At 45.2% G+C, this 17,706-nt stretch overlaps 1 pseudogene; it reads right to left on the reverse strand.

Moving 5' to 3' along the window:
• The window catches only part of LOC128574155 (seizure 6-like protein), a 62,974-nt pseudogene that overhangs the window by 31,974 nt on the left and 13,294 nt on the right, over window positions 1-17,706 (reverse strand).

A 17,706-nucleotide genomic window follows, 5' to 3' on the forward strand; every position in this document is an offset into this window, starting at 1 on the left:
TCTCCTTGCCTGGCTCTCAGGTGGAATTCTTGCAGCCCAAAGCACCTATATCTCTGTTTGAAGAACTGAAGTGCCTCTGCAGAAGGCACTTAAGTTTTAGGGCTTGGAATTAACTTAGCACAGAACAGGTTGGCAGCAGCCAAACAGAAATACTCTGCAGCTATCAATCATATGGTTACTGGGGTTTGTTATTCCGTCCTTTTATTTCTAGCTAGAGATCTGTACAGGGGCCCATAAACAGAGAGTGATGTTGGGACTAGGCTCTGTATTAAAGCCAAGGAAGGTGAGCTGGAGCTTGGTTGAGACTCTTTAGAGACGTATGTATGAGGTCTGACAATTAAGGTTGCAAACTCATTCCAGAAAAAGTGCTACCATACCTCTCTGCTGAATATCCCTCCAGTCACCTTTGAGTTACTCCCCTTGGGAAGCTGAGCACTGACTCAAGCACCCTTAAAAGCATTTTTGGAACTCTTTTTCCGGCATGACCATCAAAGCTGTCATCATCATAGGAGGTCTGACAATTAAGTTCGAGAACTTGCCACCATGCACTTGTCTGGGCAGCACTGTACAGACAATTAGGTAAGGTCTCATAACTTTGGTCTATCAGGGTCTCAGAGCTGTGTTTGTGTTGGTATATGGTGGTGTCTTGCTGAGTGGCAGTCATTATTATCGTTGGGTATTTTGTGTATCATATGATGACAACTCTGATGCTCATTCCAGAAAAAGAGTTCCAAAATTGCTTTAAAGGGTGGACTAGGCACTTGAGTCAGTGCATAGTTTCCCAAGGGGAGTACCTCAAAGGTGACCAGAGTGATATTCAGCAGTGAAGTGTGAAGCGTTTTTTCTAGGATGAGTTTGCAAACTTAATTGTCAGACCTCTGAGTGTCTGCAGTAGATGCTCAGGAATGGGAAGGGGCACCTCTCTGAGCCTCAATTTCTTCTTCTGTAAAATGAGGCGAGGAATTTTCCCCTTGTAGAGAACCTCACTACCATTTATGGTGTGGCTATGACACTGGCTTTGGCCTTGCCAGTTCCTAGCTCTGTTGATATTGGACAATCAATTTTATGTCTCTCAACTTCCATCTCCTCATCTGTAAAAAGGGATAGTCACACTGAGATTACACATGGGGTATTATACAGGGTACTAATATCACACTAGAGAGTTAAGTGAGTTAATACAGGTAAAGCACTCAGTCCCTGGCATATCGTAAATACTCAATGAATGGTAGGCTTTGATTTCTAACCAATGAGATCATATACACCAAACTTGTAGCATACAGTCTGAAATGTGGTAGGGGTTAAAATAGTTTTAGCTGATGATTATCTGTCTGTTTTGTGCCAGAAGCCTTATGATATTTATGCCATTTTAATTTTTTAATGTTATTTAATTTTGTTATATAATTAACTTACACACTCACTCTTTTGTGTTTGATAGGTATTTATTGAGCACTTTCTATGTGACAAAGTGAGCAAAATATTCCATCGTGAGGCAGTATTACCACCATCAATAATCTGCCCACAGCCACAGAGCTGGTGAACAGCAGGATAAGAATTTAAATTTAGTCTTTTTGACACTAGAATTTTTTATGTCTTTTTTGCCACACAGCATTTTCAAGGTTGGGGCCCTTGGGCTGAGCTTTTGCAGCCATGTACAGGTTGTTTTTTGGGTCCTAACTCTTGCTGTTGGGTGCTTGGTAAGTTATTTTTCCTCTCTGGGCCTCTCCAAGCTTTTCTATTCTGTGATACCTTCACAAATAATTCCTTAGTTTTCTTATTTTCTTGCCCATAATTTATTTTCCGGGGAGGCAGGGGAGAGAGAGAGAGCGATCGAGATCTCATAAGGATTTAAAAGGCTTATTATGTTCAGTTGTGTTTTGAGGGTAACAGACAGATTCCTGATGGAGCTGGGAAGTCTGTGGGAGGTTAGGAAGGCATTTTTGGTGTGAAAGAAGTTAAGCCTGGGGCTTCCTGGCTCATTGCAACATTATACCGTCCTTCTCGCCGCCAACCCTGCACATAAGCAATGCAAGGCAGATAGATCTGCTTTGTTTTGTTTCCTGTATTTTTTTTTTTTTTTGAGACAGAGTCTCTCTGTTGTCCTGCCTAGAGTGCTGTGGCATTAACCTAGCTCACAGCAAACTCAAACTCCTGCCAAGAGATCCTCCTGCCTCAGGCCTCCTGAGTAGCTGGGACTACAGACACTCTACACAACACCTGGCTAATTTTTCTATTTTTAGTGGTGACAGGGTTTCTTTTTGCTCGTGCTGGTCTAAAACTCATGACTTCAAGTGACCTCCCGCCTTGGCCTCCCAGAGTGCTGGAATTACAGGTGTGAGCTACCGTGCCCAGCCCAAGGTGCACAGTTCTTACTGCTTCAATTCGGAGCATCCATCCCACGCCTAACAGTGATAGTCTTCACGGCCCTGATCCTTCTCGCATGACACCCCCCACCCCCATTATAGCTTGGCCAACTGACTTTCTTCAAAATTCTGCCTGGATGTCACCCTCTCTGTGACATTTCCATGCAGAGATAAATCAGTGCACCTCTACCTCCCCAGCCCATCCTCCAAGCCATAGCCATTTGCTTTCATTTTTCCAGGTTGTCTGCTCATGCCTCTTCTTCCCTATGTGAACTTTGAGCTCCTGCAGGCCTGGTAGCCTCTCTGCATTATTGCTAAGAGGTACAGCTGATCCCCCACCTCGCCCTGTAGAAGCCTGTGCAGGTCAGTGAAAGTGGAGGCTATGGCGTATGCTCAACCTTTCTTAGCTATGTGACCTGAGAGAGCCACTTAACCTCTCTGTGCTATCATCATCCAATCCATAAAGTGATGTTGATAATATCTGCCTTGTCGGAGGATTCCTGATAATCATAGTTTCCATTTATGAAGCACCAACTATGTGCCAGATACCATGCGATGTGCTTTGCATACATTATCTCTAATTTGAGTAATTACCCTTCTGTAATTATCTCTACTCACATTAGCTCTAATTTATGTAATTATTATCTCTACATAATAATATTCACATTCTTTTTTGCTCATGGACATAAACTATGCAGCTTAGGGCCTAATGCATAGTAGGCTCTTAAAGGTGACTAGTGAGAACTGTCTTTATGCCCACAGCATCAACAGACTGCTAGCAGACGAGGAGGGGAAAAAGGTCCCCTTTTGCCTGGCCCACGTGGCTCATGTCCTCATTCATGACTCAGCAAACCTTGCCCAGCACCCACTACGGGCCACCTACCCAGTTCAGTCTGCCGAGCAAACTCCTTCCCCCTTGTTGATGTGATAAATAACAATTGCAAACACTTAGGAGTGCTGAGGGGCCCGGAGGACGGAATTATTTTTACTATCAAACCCAAGTTGGTTTACTAAAACTGTCAGTGGAAACCAAGCAAGATAAATTAAACCCAGCAGCTCTTGGGCCTCACATAACCCTGGCTGGTGAGATGCTATTTTCACTCCCTCTGTGGGAGGGAGGAGGTGCCAAGCCCAGATACCACTCTGCCAAGTGTGTGCCAGAGCTTGTCAGAGCAAGCTTTGGGCTGGTGACCAGAGGACTCGGCTCCCTTTTGCAAAGCTTTAATCCCTTTTAGTGCTTAAGACCTTTTCCCTGCTGCCCAGTTTGGGAAAGCCCAGATTCCCTAATGCGGCCTTTGAGGCCCTCCTCCATCCCACTAACCCCCCGGATGTCCTATTTTATTGATGAGTCATTGAGCCCCAGAAACACAGGCAGGGCCGTGGAGACATGGCAAGCAGGGTTCAAATTTGAGCCCTGCCAGTTCTTGGCTGTGCAATCATAAGCACTCTTCCCCCTCCCTGAGCCCCAGTTTACTAATCTGTAAAATGGAGATAATAACAGAACCACTGTATCTGCTTGTTATAAGGATACCTAGGACGTAAGTGCCTGGGATGTCTTAAGTGTAAGCACATATTAAGTGTCATGGACAAATAAGAGAGCTGTTGTTTTCCTGCCTCTGGACCTCAGCACATTCTCTTCCTTTTGGCTGCAGCACCGTTCCCCTCCATCTTGGCCCACTTTCTCTCTCTTTTTCTGGTCTCAGCACAGATTAGGGTTTCTCTCCTTCATCACTATTGACATTTTCTCAGGTGGGGGGCTGCTCTGTGCATTGCTGGATGCTGGGTAACCAACCTCTCTGGCCTCTACCCACCAAATGCCAGGAGCACCCTCCAGTCCACCCTCCAACTGTCACAACCAGAGAAGCCTTCAGATATCAGAGCGTGTCCCCTGGGGCAAAATTGAGAACCTCTGATGTAGAGATTACTTTTCCAGGAAAGCTTTTCCTGCTTCTGCACCCCCAAGGGCCCTGCATTTCCCCTCGCGCACACCAGGTCCGCTTACAACGTGGCTCCCTGGGCAGGACTCCATTTGACTTGCTTCCCACCAGTGTTCACCCACAATGCCTGCTACCTAGTAGGTGCTCAAAAACATTTGTAGAATAGAATTGAACTTGCTCAATGACAATAGTCACAGCCTTCACAACATGTCTATGGTGGATGAAGCTGAAACTGAATCAATTCTGATGTTGCTGCAAGTTTGCAGGTGGGACGATGTTGGTTGCTTCGTCCTTGGAAGGGCACAGTGTTGCCTGAGGGAGAGCAGTGCCCTCTTCACTGGCTCCATACTGACCCTGGCTGTGGATACACCACCACTTTCAGATTGGCTTAGCATTTGGTACCCCGATTATTCAGAAAAACAGTATGGCCTCCCCATACTTCACCCTACTTGGTCCCCAAACTCTCCCAGCATATTTGAACATCACTGGACTTGGGGCCCTCTGAAGTCCTCCCACTCTAGATATTCTGATTCTGAGGTCTTTGATGGTGGATGCTTTGATATTAAAACTCTATAAAACCTCTCGATGGTCTTCCGGCTACTGTTACTGAAAGAACCAGACCAGCGCCATCTTAGGAGTTGAGTTTCGCTCTCCCCCCCCCCATTTCACTCAGTAAGTTTAACTTTCCAGGCAAGCCCAGGCAATTCCCCCAAATCATGAGACAACTGCCCACCAATCAGGGATCCCCCCACCTGACCAATCCAGAAGCGCCCCCTTTGTTTCAAGCTGTGCACACCCACCCGCTGCGTGGAACCATAAAAACCCCCTGCTCCAAAGCTTGGGGCTCCTGGCTCTGATCCATTGTAAGGGATACCCTGGGGGCCCAAGCTCGAGCTTGCAATAAAATGGCTTTTTTGCTTTTGCATCGGACTCGGCTCCTTAGTGGTCTTTGTGGGGGATTTTGATATCTGGGCACAACATTACTTTATCTGATAATTTAAAGCCAAAATGTTATTTCTTACCAACTAGGTTTCTTATTGTATAATATATGTAAGTTTATTGACAAATGGAGGCCATGTCCCTAGAAGACCTTCCTATATTTGTCTTTTCTCCCCTTTCTTGTACATTGTAGCCGACTAGACATGAATTTGGGCTTGAATTCTGGCTTTGAAACTTTATGGCTGTATGACTATGACAAGTTACCATTGTTTCATTGGCTTTTATTTATTGAGCCTCTACTATGAGTCATGCATTAGCATCTGTGCTGGGGTTACTGCAGTGAAGACAACAGGAAAAAATCCTTCTGTTCTCATGGAGGTGACATTCTAAGTAGAGAAGGTGGGAGTTAAAACATTTCAACAGATACAGCAATGTGCAGTGTGCCAGGTGGCAATAAGCATGGGAGATGTGAAGATGAAGAGATACTCAGACATTTGGGGCAGAACATCCCAGTATAGGGAAGACAGCAGTGCAAAGGCCCTGAGGTCAGTGTAGTCAAACGAAAAGAGTGAGGAGGGCAGAGAGCCAGATTACATATGGCCTTTTGTAAGAACTTTGGCTCTAACTTTGAATAAAATGCAGAGCTATGGTAGAGTTTTGAGCAGAGCATGATGTGATTTGACTTAACAGAATCTTTTTACAGGATCACTCAGAATGGTAGATTAGAAATAGTGCAAAGGGGACAAATGTGGGAACAGGGAAACCTGAGAGGAGGATGTTGCAATAATCCTGGGAAGAGATGGGGGTATCTTGGACCCGGGAGGCAGCAGAGCAGGTGTCAGAAGCGCTTGGACTCTGGGCATGTTTCGGTTTTTGAATAGACTCAACAGTATTTACCGAGGATTTAGATATAGGATGTGAGAGAAAGAAAAAAATTCCGTTCACAGTGAATGTGCTGGAGCCGGCTGATCCTGGTTTGTAAGGGCAGATTGTTAAGTGCCCAGGCATTTGCTGAGCCTATTATCATTACATTGGTGTTTTGAAACCGGCTATGGTGGGAATATTTACACCATGGAAATAGGCAAATATTACAAATCAGGATGTAGCCCACCCCCTCCTCCCCTGCTGAGAAATCCAGTTGTTCAGCATTTACCAGCATCCCACGGGGCCAGAGGGACTTCAAGGGGTTACTTAAAATCTTTCAATTACATTTTTTTTTTTTTTTTGCCTGAGCAGATGTTAGAATGGATTACTCCTTACTGAGATGGGACAGATGGAGTAAAATAAGTATCAGGAAGGAGAATCTGAGTTTTTATTTCAGATACATTTTGTTTGAGATGCCACTTAAATATCCACATGACTCAGTGAGGCAGTAAGTCAATATATGTTGAATATAATAGCTGGAACTACCTTATAGGATTGCTATGGGAGACAAGTGAGGAAATTTATTTTTTACTAGAAATTCATGTTAGCAAAGACCTTACCAAGAATAAATGCTCAATAATATAAATTTCTTCATTGCCATGATGAGAAAGGGCCATCATCACTACCTAGAGCAAGGGCTGAAAACTGGCAGCTCTCAACTTGAATCCAGTCAGTAGACAGTTTTATTTTTGGGGGCGTGGGGAAGAGTGTTACCTTAAAACATCAAATTTAGATGATTTAGATGGGTCATCACAGGGCCTGCACTCCATACTATTTCACACCATCCCCAATTCCCGTATTTAGGTTACTTGCCTGGCTCTGTAAGGGTTAGAGTTTGTCCTACCCTGGATAATGGCAGCTGTCATTATGCAGAGGAGGAATCTGAGGCCAGAAGAGGCTGGTGTTGGGTCCAGGGCTGTTGATGGCATGGAAAGGGTGAGCTGGGGGATCCTCTCTGCCAGTCAATGCTCACATTTAATGTCGCCAAACAAATGATCAGAAGAGAGAAAGTCTGTCCCTGGAAGGGTCCCCTTCCTTCCTTCTGGTACTGGTGCCAGTGGCCTAGATTTGGGGAAACTTTAATTGCTTGTGTTTCCCAGATCAGCCAGCTCTTCGCGTGAGTGGTGGGAATAAAACCCAATCTGGGGTGAAGCTGGAGGTTAATTGAATATTTGATGCCTAGAAGTGATGAAAGCAGGAGCCCCATTTCCCTATGTCCTCATCCCAATCTCTGGCACCAAAGAGAGATGTGGGCCAGTCTTATTTAAGCAAAACCACCCTAAACTGTCCCTGTGAGAAGAGAACAGCAGAGCTACATGCAAGAGAGGGGATCACAGACAATTTCTCAGGGTTCAGGGACAGATGACAACCTCTGCAGGATAAAACAAGCACCCTGGAGTTGATTTTACCTTCTCTTGGCTGAAGACTGAGGTGGCTGCCCAGTGACTTCTGGGAGAGGGAATTCGTAAGCTGGGACTATAAATTTATATTTATCATGAGGCTTCCTAGAGGATGCAGCCTCCAGCAGGCACAGCTTTTAAATGAAGTTTTCTACTTGAAGTTTCACCTAAACTCCTCCCAGATCCTCTCTTTGACCTTTTCCTTCTATAACTCCTACCCAGCCACTATGCTCCAGCTATATTAAACCTCCTTTATGCACGGAGGTGGGGCATACTCTTTCACTTCCTCTCTTTGAAGAGGCTGTCTTTGTCATTTGGGACACTCTGCTCCCCCTCTCGCCTGCCTACCTTCTCTTTCATCCTGGTGGAGAAGTCATCTCTTCCGGGGAGCCCCCCTAACTCCACCCCAGCACTCTCAGCTGCCATCCTCCTCCTCTCTGCTCGACCTGGAGGAGGACACCCCCCACCACATATGGAGGTGGAGACTTTTCTGTTTTCCTTCTAGTTGTATCTCTGGCACTCATCCTAGGGCTGGCACACAGTAGGTACACAGCCACTTTTTCCCCCTAGAGTTAAGAGAGACCATTCCATGCTTTGCCAAAATAAATTTTACCACACCTATGAGAACTTTGCAGGACTTAAAATTGTGCTTGGCTCATAGCAGATACTCAGAAAATACGTCTAGAATGAATGAATGAATGAGCATCTCCTTCCAGACTCTAGAAGGCAGAAGGGAGGGAACAGGGGAGAGAGGGTGAGCACGTGACTCAGGCCGGGGGTAGAGGCATACACCCTCTGCTTCCTGTGGCCACAAAACACTGCCGTTCCAAGACCTCCGTTACAGATGAGAAAAACAGAGGCCCACAGGGAAGCCCAAAGCCACGCAGCGGGGAGGTGAAGAGGTTTGTTCTCAGCTTGGCCTGGTCCTTTTCCACAAGGAGCTCTGGAAGTTTTTGACTCCACTGGAATAGAAGCTTTTGGGACAACCTTGGAGAACACTTCTGCTGCCTCTAAGAAACAACCTAAAACGCCAGTCACTAATAATTTGAAGATAGTTCCCTTCTCTCTTGCAAGGCTCCTCTGCAGAGCCAGGCAGCCCTGAGTTCTGTTTCCAGTCTGCTGGGTTTTGGCATCCCCCCTCACCCTCAGCCACTTGGGTCTGCCAGGGAGTCTTTTTATTTTGCTCTCACCAGACACCACCATCTGTCTTTGTCCCCTTCTCACGCTCATCTCACACAGGGCAGTGGAAAGAGCACAGCTGAGAAGCCACAAAACTTAGATCTCAGCTTTGCTACTCGCTAGCTGGGACTTCTCCCTGCACTTCAGCTGTCTTATCCAGACGATGGGGATAATTACCTTCCAGGCAGGGTTCCACATGAGAATTACCTAAGATATAAATGCTTAGACCAATCACTGTTTTATCTGGCCCAGAGCAGGTGCTTCCCTGCTTCCTGTGAGTGTCATCCTCCTGGGGAGGTGGGGGGAATATTCTGGATGAAGCATCTTATGGTTACTCCCTCTGAGAATAGAAAACACAGCTACACTGTCCATTCATTAAACAGTTTTTCATTCAGCAATCATTTCCTGAGTCTCTACTATGCATCAGGCTCTGTGTTAGACCCTACAAACAAGTAAATGAGACCCTGACTGGTCTCACTGACGGAGACAGATAGGAAAATAAACTACCGTAGCACAGTGGGCATGTGTTATAGTGATCCCCTCTTCCTGGCCTCACTGGGCATTCGGGCTTTTGAAAATGTCGTGTTTGCTCTTGCCACAGGGCCTTTGCACATACCATTCCTTTGGTATGCATCACTCCAGCTCATCCTTTAGTTCCAAGCTTTAGGAAGCCTTTTCTGATGGTCCTCTTTATTTCAAATCCCCATCATAGAATCTCATAGTACCACCAGGCTTTCCTTATATTTCTTGTTAAAGTTCCTGTATGCAATTATATATGTGCATACTCATTTAATATGTTTCCTCAGATCCTGAATTTCTCAAAGATAGGAACTGGGGTGGGGTACGGAGCAAGATGGCCAACTGGAGCCAGCTTTCCACAGAGGCTCCCATCCTGAAGGAGAGTTAAAGGACAGAAGTTTAGCAAGTAAGCTGATGGTTTGGAGCTGAGCCAAGAGAGAAGGTTGAAGGATGCACATTAACCCTGCTGAGGTAAGCTGTGACCCCAAGGATACGAACAATAGGTACAAAATCCATCACCGAGCGGATAGAGTCCCCTCACCCATGAGAACGGCCCGCAGTATACTTTCTACAAACAAGTGGGCAGAGTTCAAACATCCTCCCATTTTATCCCACGGGAGAGATCCTCAAAGATAGGGACTAGAGCAGCATCTGCTGCTATCGTTGGTCTCACCAGTTATTTACACAATCCCTGGCCCATTGTAGATGCTTAATTAACATCGGTTGAAAAAATAAAACAAGAGCAATTTCCTCCCCAATGTCTTAAATGTGTCTGGACTGGCAGGGGTGGGGTGGGGGGGAGGTCACCCACGATAAACACTCACAACTGGATAGCTAAGAAGATCCGTTTTTCTTCGCTCACATGGATCTTCCAGATATAGTCTTCACCTTCCACGTAAGGCTCTGGCCAGTTTGGGGACAGCACCACCCCAGCCACAGCAGAAAGCTCCCCACCACACATGGCTGTAAAAGACAGATAGATTTTGTTTGTATGGTGAAGTGGCTAAGAGTGTGGGCTGTGCAGTCAGACAGCTATGGGTCTCTGTGGGTCGTGGACAGGTGTTTTCACCTCAGGCAGGCAGCATGTGTATATGAATAATTAAATGAGAGCTGGCCACCTGCCTGCTCTTTACATAAGGGTTGGTAAAAGTTGGGCTAAGGGTGTTGTAGCTCTTTCAGGACCAAGTGCAGAGCCTAAAGGTCGGACTGAATCCCCAGCTGCCCTTTGCACAGGGCAAGTAGTGTGGCCAAGAGACAGTCACTCAAGTCAGGTGCCTGGGGGCCTGGAGGCCAGTCTTGTATCTGCCACCAATAGGCTTTAGGAGAAGGCATGTAATGGCTTGGAGCCTGAGCTCCATTTCTGTATAAAACTAGGGTAACTGCTGACTTCATTGGGTTATTTTGAAGCTCAGTTGAGTTCATGAATGTGAAATGTACAGCACGATGCCTGGCACATGGTAGTGCTCAGTAATTTAGATGACTTTACTGTGACAGTTCCTGGCCCTGAACTGGAAGCAGAGATGTGGCCATGGCTGGTGCTTTTTAAATTCCATTTTGTATTTACTGCTTTGGAAAGTTCTGAACGTGGCAGAGGCCAAAGTACCAATAAATTCCACTCTGTTAAACCAGCACATTTAATATAGGGATCAATCCCTCACCATGGCAAGGCTGTGATTTTATGCCAACTGCCATCCAGGCAGTGGCTGCCAAGAGCAAGAGAAGCCTTTGTTATTCCATGTGCCACCTAGAGATCCAGCCTTAAGGTAGCTCAGTGGATATGGGGAAACAGGCAGGGAAGGACGCTGGGGGCCTGTGTAGGTAAGGGCCCCTACACAGCCAACCTTGTCCAGAGCGTAGATCTCTAAAAACAGGGAGACCTGAGTTCCATTTTTGTCTCTGCCAATGACCTCGATGTGTTCTTAGATGTGTCACTTCATAGCATCAGTTCTTTCATCTGTAAGTGGGACTAATGATATCTGCTTTATAAGATTGTGGAGAGGATGAAATTAGATAGTGCACATACAGCCCTTGGCAGAGTGCCGGTAGTGTAGTTATTACACACCAATTGACAGCTATTATTATTACCACTATTAATGAGATTCAGGACTGCCGAGTGTTGTGGGGTGGGTTGGCACTGCACGAGTGTGTGCGCAAGAGGTGTTATGTAGGAGCTGAAGTCCATGCAGGGGTCCGAGATGTGCAGCATCCTTGGAGGAAGGAGCACCTTTTAAAGTTTATCCATTTTGCAATTTTCTCAAGACAGGTAGCAGCCCTGATCCAAAGGGTAGTGAGCCCTGGAAAGGTTTCTAATCCCAATATTGGTATGTAAATGGGGGACATGCCTGTGACCTGTGGCTTTAGTCCTCCCATCTGAAGGGTAGAGTCCCTGGGAAGAGGGCAGAGAGCCGCTTACCTCTGCACAGGGGCTCTGTGTCATTCCAGTACGGGTCCTGGACATTGATGCACTCTATGATGGCCGGGCCCTGCTCCAGGGAGTGGCTAGGGTCACAGGCAAACTCCACTATGGTCCCGATGTTGTAGGTTGGGTCCGATGTGGTGAAGTTCCCATTCTGAATATAAGGCTCACAGCAGTGGCCTTTCTCAAATGCTGGGGTGGGAATACAAAGGGAGACGTCCACTCAGATGAGTCGGGGCCACCCCAGGGTGCTGCATCCCAGGAGATGAGGCCCCTCTTGTTGTTTAGAAAAATCCCAAGGAATATAAGTACCAGAACATGTGTCCTTGTTCCAGCTGACCTGATGAGACCCCTTGGGCCATTCACTTGCCTGTTTGGGGCCTAATTGTTTTCAAATCTAAACTGGGAATAAGACTCTCTGGCTCTCTACTCTGCAGAGAGTTGTGTTTTAATTTCTTTTCATATCCCATGGGGTTCCCACTTCAGAGTCCTGATTTCTGCCACCAGAAACCATACATTTGTCTGTGATAATGGCCAACTTTTCTTGGGGGAGCCAGAACAGAAATTCCCCCAATGTACATGAAATATCCAGAGTGCCTCCCCCTGAGGCTGGAGCAGGAGAGGCCCTTGCTAGTTCTTCTTGGAGGAAGAGGTTGCTGGACTCTAAGAGGTCCACTGGGGAAAGTAAAGTGAAAGATTAGGAACCCCTGTAAGTGCTGGAAAGAAATCTTAGCGCCATTCTTGTCTGCTGGTGGTGTTGGGCAAGTGGCCCAAGTTCCCTCAGTTGCCTCATCTAAAACTGGAGATAATACTAATCCTAACATTTCAATGTGGTTGGGATCAAATAAACAATGTATACAAGGCACCAGGCACATAATAAGCACCCAGTAAATGGTGGGTGAAATTATTAATAGAACCAGGAGTCAAAGGATCCCTATGGCCACTGGGTCTTCCCCATCCTTAGGAGCCCAGATTTCTATCTCTCAGGACCCAGCACCAGTCCCCCCACCCCACCGAATGCTTCTCATTCACCAGGCCCCCAGCCCAAGAGAAGGAAGGGCCCTCCAGGGACCCTCACCCTCAAATCGGATGTTGAAGGTGGATCCTGCCCGGTCCTGGCTGGATGTGAACTCAATGCGGATGGTGTTGCCATCACTCAGGAGGCCCTCAAAGGGGACAGTCTCGGTTTGGAGGGAGTCATACAGAAGAGCTGACTTGTTGGTCTGCCCGCTGTGGACCATCATCCTGGTGGTACAAAAGGAGATGATGAATTCTGAGAGATTTTCCTGTGCCACTGACTCAGCAAAGAAAGAACTGTGCTATGATTGCCTCCTTTGGAAAGTCGCATTCCTGGATTCAAAACATGACTTTGCCTCTTGCTTGCCCACACGACCTGTGTCACCATGGTGGACCTGATTCTTCTTCTACAGAGTGGGATTAAATGCTTGTCCTGGACTCCCTATGGATTTATTCTGAGGTTGTAGGGAAATTGGTAAGTGTGATGTAATAAACCAATTAATGAACTATCAAATTGATGTTTATTATAATATCAGTCATTGAGAAGTTGGGATTAATGAACTAATATCTTTGCTGAAACAGTGGCTTATATAAAGTCAGGAAGACCTGGGTTTGAGTCCCAGCTGTATAACTTCTAAGTTGTATGACTTCGAGCAAGAGAAATTTACCTCTCCGATCTGTTATTTTCTCATCTGTAAAGTGGGTACAATCAGACTTATGTCAGAATGCAGGGATGAGAGATCGTGCATATAAAGTATCCAGGACAGAGCTGGTGTTTAAGTCCCATTTATTAAGAATTTGATCCCTATAAGGCTCTAACTATGATCCTCGATTCCTAAGAGCACTGTGTGGGAAGTAGTCAGGAGCTCTGATTTCCAGTTTCCAACTCTCAATCAACCGAGTTTACATAAGTCTCAAAACATCTTTGGGCCTCAATTTCCCCAGCATGAAAGGAAGGATTACGTCTTTCTGACCTATTTTATAAATACACTTTGAAAAAATTTTAAAATAAAGTGCACTGAAAAATAAAATGTATTCGACAAAATGTTGGATGTTTATTTTTATGGTTATTAAGACCGTTTGATACTTGACTGCTTGCTAGTCCTGGTATTTTTAAAGAAATTATACAAAAGTGAGGAAGAAAACAGTATACAAATTAGATAACTTTCTTTTATGGAGTCATAAACACACAGTTTTAATCCTTTGAGCCTTTTACCGTGACTCATAAAAACGGTTTATGTTGCCCAGATGAATTTGTAATGTAAGACGCATAAATGTGGGAGCAAAGTTTGTTCATTTTGCCATGTGTCCAGTGTGGCTGAGACAAGGAGGGAGCTGCCGTGGAGGCCAGGGGCCGTCCCAGGAGTGGGGAGGGGCATCCCACAGACTTTTAATCTCAGCTGACTCTGTTATAGCTTGGGGGCTGTATGCCAGGGCTCCTCTTTCAAAGAACAGAAGTCTTTGGCAAAAAGGGTCACTCAAAAAAAGTTCAACTCCCAGATCAACCACTTTCTTTCCCATTCTTATCACTATGTCTGCTTCCAAGGGAACCCAAGCCAAGAAAGCAACTGAGACCCTCGTTTTTAAAGAATATTCTAGAATAAGTTCCTACAATATTAAAGTTTTAAGGTTCTGGATTCTATGCCTATTACTTAGAGGCTACAGACGTGCTTTTGCTTAGATGTTGCCTTGGAACTTCTTTTGAGTTGTGTTATGGGTATTAAGCTAATTTTTCCATTTCGACTTTCTATCATTCCAGGAACCAATGTTCTTTAATTCTCTGCTGTTCCCCATGGCACCTAACACATGGCTGGGCACAGAGCAGGTGATCAGTAAACACCCCTTCCTCATTCCACTGCAGAAAAGGATGTGCATTAGCCTCATGCGAGAAAAACTCAAATCAAGTCAGGGTGGGGGACAGGGGAAGCAGGGCTGGGGGTTAGGGTGTATGGCACGCCTCTTGGGGGCAAGAAACAATTATAAGAGGGTCTTTACCTAACAAATGCAATCAATGTAACCTAATTCTTTGTACCCTCAATGAACCTGAAATAACAACAACAATAATAATGATAATAAAAGGTGGTGCAAAAGAAAGAATGAGGCAGGCAATGTGGGGCCTGGATGCCCGGTTTGTTTTGCCTCCCCCCTGCTGTGTGGCCAGGGGTAAGTCTGTTTCCCTCTCTATGCTGTAGTTTCCTTATCTGTAAAAAGAAGAGATTGAAGCTGATGGTCTCTGAGATCCTTGTCATTCACCCACCTTTTCTTTTCTTGAATTCCATGAGTCAAAGCTTCACCATGTCAGGACTCCAAACCCTTGGCTACAATCTAACACTCCGGGAGGGAAAGGGGCTGTGTGCAGACCTTTCGAGGCTTACCTGTCCTTCTCATGCAGCGACAGCCTCTCAAAGTGGAGGTGCAGCTTCTGTCCCTCCGGAGCTTCAATGGTCCACATGCAGAACTGACTCCCATTGGAATTTCCAGGGTAACTTGGGGAGAGGACGCGGCCAATGGTAGCATTGTGCACTGCCCCTCCACAAGGGGCTGGATGCGAAAGTAGGGGTGGGAGGGTGAGAGGGAGAGCAGAGACAGAGGAAGTTAGTGTTTGGCTCTTTCCCGACCCTTACCCCTAACCCTAAGCGAGAGTGAAATACCAGAGACCTGTGGTGGGAAAAACAGGGCAAGGAAAGGAAAGCTTGGAAGAAACTTGTTCTCTTGGGAGGAAATCGTCCTATTTTACAGAGGCTCTCACTCCACAGTTGGAACCTTCAATGTGTGTGTTTCATGGTAGGGAATGACTGCTGCTTAAGGACTTTTGCATGGCACTAGCTTTGCCCTGGTTTTAATTATAAAATGGTAATCAAGGATGTAAATAGGCATTTCACAACAGAAGAAATGTATATATGTATATATATACATATATACACATATATATATATATATATATATATTTTTTTTTTTTTTTGAGACAGAGCCTCAAGCTGTTGACCTGGAGAGTGTGGTGGCATCACATAGCTCACAGCAACCTCCAACTCCTGGGCTCAAGCGATTCTCCTGCCTCAGCCTCCCAAGTAGCTGGGACTATAGGCGCCCACCACAACGCCTGGCTATTTTTTGGTTGCAGCCGTCATTGTTGCTTGGCGGGCCCGGGTTAGATTTGAACCCACCAGCTCAGGTGTATGTGGCTGGCACCTTAGCTGTTTGAGCCATAGGCACCAAGCCAGAAGAAGTATATTTTGAGTACTTAGTAAGCACTAAAAAAAATTCAGCTTCGCTAATAATAAAAGAAATGTCAATCTAAACTACATTCCACTTTCATCCACCTAATTGGCCAAAGTAAAAAGCAGTAATAAAAGTTGAAAATGGTAAAAGTTTATTCTTATTCACAACTGGCTAGAATGCAAACTGTGATGTGCTTGCAGGAGAGCTTTCAGTGAGAAGTCTAGAAAATAATTTTAGTACTTTGACCCAGTAATTAGGGTTCTGGAAATTTATCCTAGAAAGAGATCTGGAGATTTGCACAAAGATTTAGCAATAAACATTTTCACTGCTCTCTTGTTTTGAAGAGTAGAAAGTGAAAAATAATATGAATGTCCACTCCAGATGTTTAGTGAAATACAGTCATGCACCACATAATGACATTTGAGTCAATGACAGACCACATATAAAACACTGGTCCCATGAGATTATGGTGTCCTATTTTTATTGTACATTTTCTAGGTTTAGATACTGAAATACTTGCCATTGTATTCCAATTGCCTGGGAAATTCAGTACAGTTTCATGCTATACAGGCTTATGATCTCTGAGTAACAGGGGATATAGCCTAGGTGCGGAGGAGGTTATACCATAGAAGGTTGTGTGAATGTACTCTGTAATGTTTGCACAATGACAAAATCACCTAAGGACACATTTCTCAGGATGCATCCCTGTCATTAAGTCATGATACATAACTGTAAATAATGTCACTGCTATAGTTAGAAAAGACCATGTCCTCAAGGAATGCTTAAGAATATAGAATTCCTGGCTGCACCCATAGCTTAGTGGGTAGGGTGTCAGCCACGTATACCCAGGGTGGCGGGTTTGAATCCAGCCCAGGCCAGCTAAGTGGGTAGGGTGCCAGCCACATACACCCAGGGTGGTGGGTTTGATCCAGCCCGGGCCAGCTAAAAAAAACAATGGCAACCACAACAAAAAAAAATAGCTGGGCTTTGGGTGGTGTCTGTGGCTCCAAGGAGTAGGGTGCTGGCCCCATAATACTGGAGGTGGCAGGTTCAAACCCGGCCCCAGCCAAAAACTGCAAAAAAAATAAAAAATAAAATAAAATAAATAGATGGGTGTTGTGGTGAGTGCCTGTAGTCCCAGCTACTTGGGAGGCTGAGGCAGGAGAATCACTTAAGCCCAAGAGTTGGAGGTTGCTGACACCACAGCATTCTACCGAGGGTGACATAGTGAGACTCTGTCTCAAAAAAAAAAGAAGAAGAAAAAAAGAACATAGGATTCCTTAGAAGGCCAAAGCAGGAGGATTGTTTGAGGCCACGCATTCAAGACCAGCCTGAGAAACATAGGGAGATCCTGTATCTACAAAAAAAAAAACAAAAAACAAAAAACAAAAAAAAACAGAAAAATTATCCAGGTGTTGTGGCATATGCCTATAGTCCTATAGACCTAGTTGCTAAGGAGGCTGAAGCAGGAGGATTCCTTGAGCCGAGGAGTTGAAGGCTGCAGGGAGCTATGACTGTGCTACTGCACTCCAGCCTGGGCAACAGAGTTAGACTCTATCTCAAAGAAAAAAAAAAAAAAAAAGGACATAGAAAAATGTTCACTATTTTTTAAGGGAAAAAAACCTAGCAAGTTAGAAAATGGTCTGTCATACCTATTTTAATGAGCTATTTGCAAGGATCGATTGAGACCAGGAATATAAAAGTGATTTCTTTCTACTTTATACACTTCTATATTTCTTGAATTTTTTTTAACCAAAGTCATATATTACTTTTATCATAAAAATCTAATAAGGAAA

The sequence above is a fragment of the Nycticebus coucang genome, chromosome 21 (genome assembly GCF_027406575.1).
Source record: "Nycticebus coucang isolate mNycCou1 chromosome 21, mNycCou1.pri, whole genome shotgun sequence".
Lineage (NCBI taxonomy): Eukaryota > Metazoa > Chordata > Mammalia > Primates > Lorisidae > Nycticebus > Nycticebus coucang.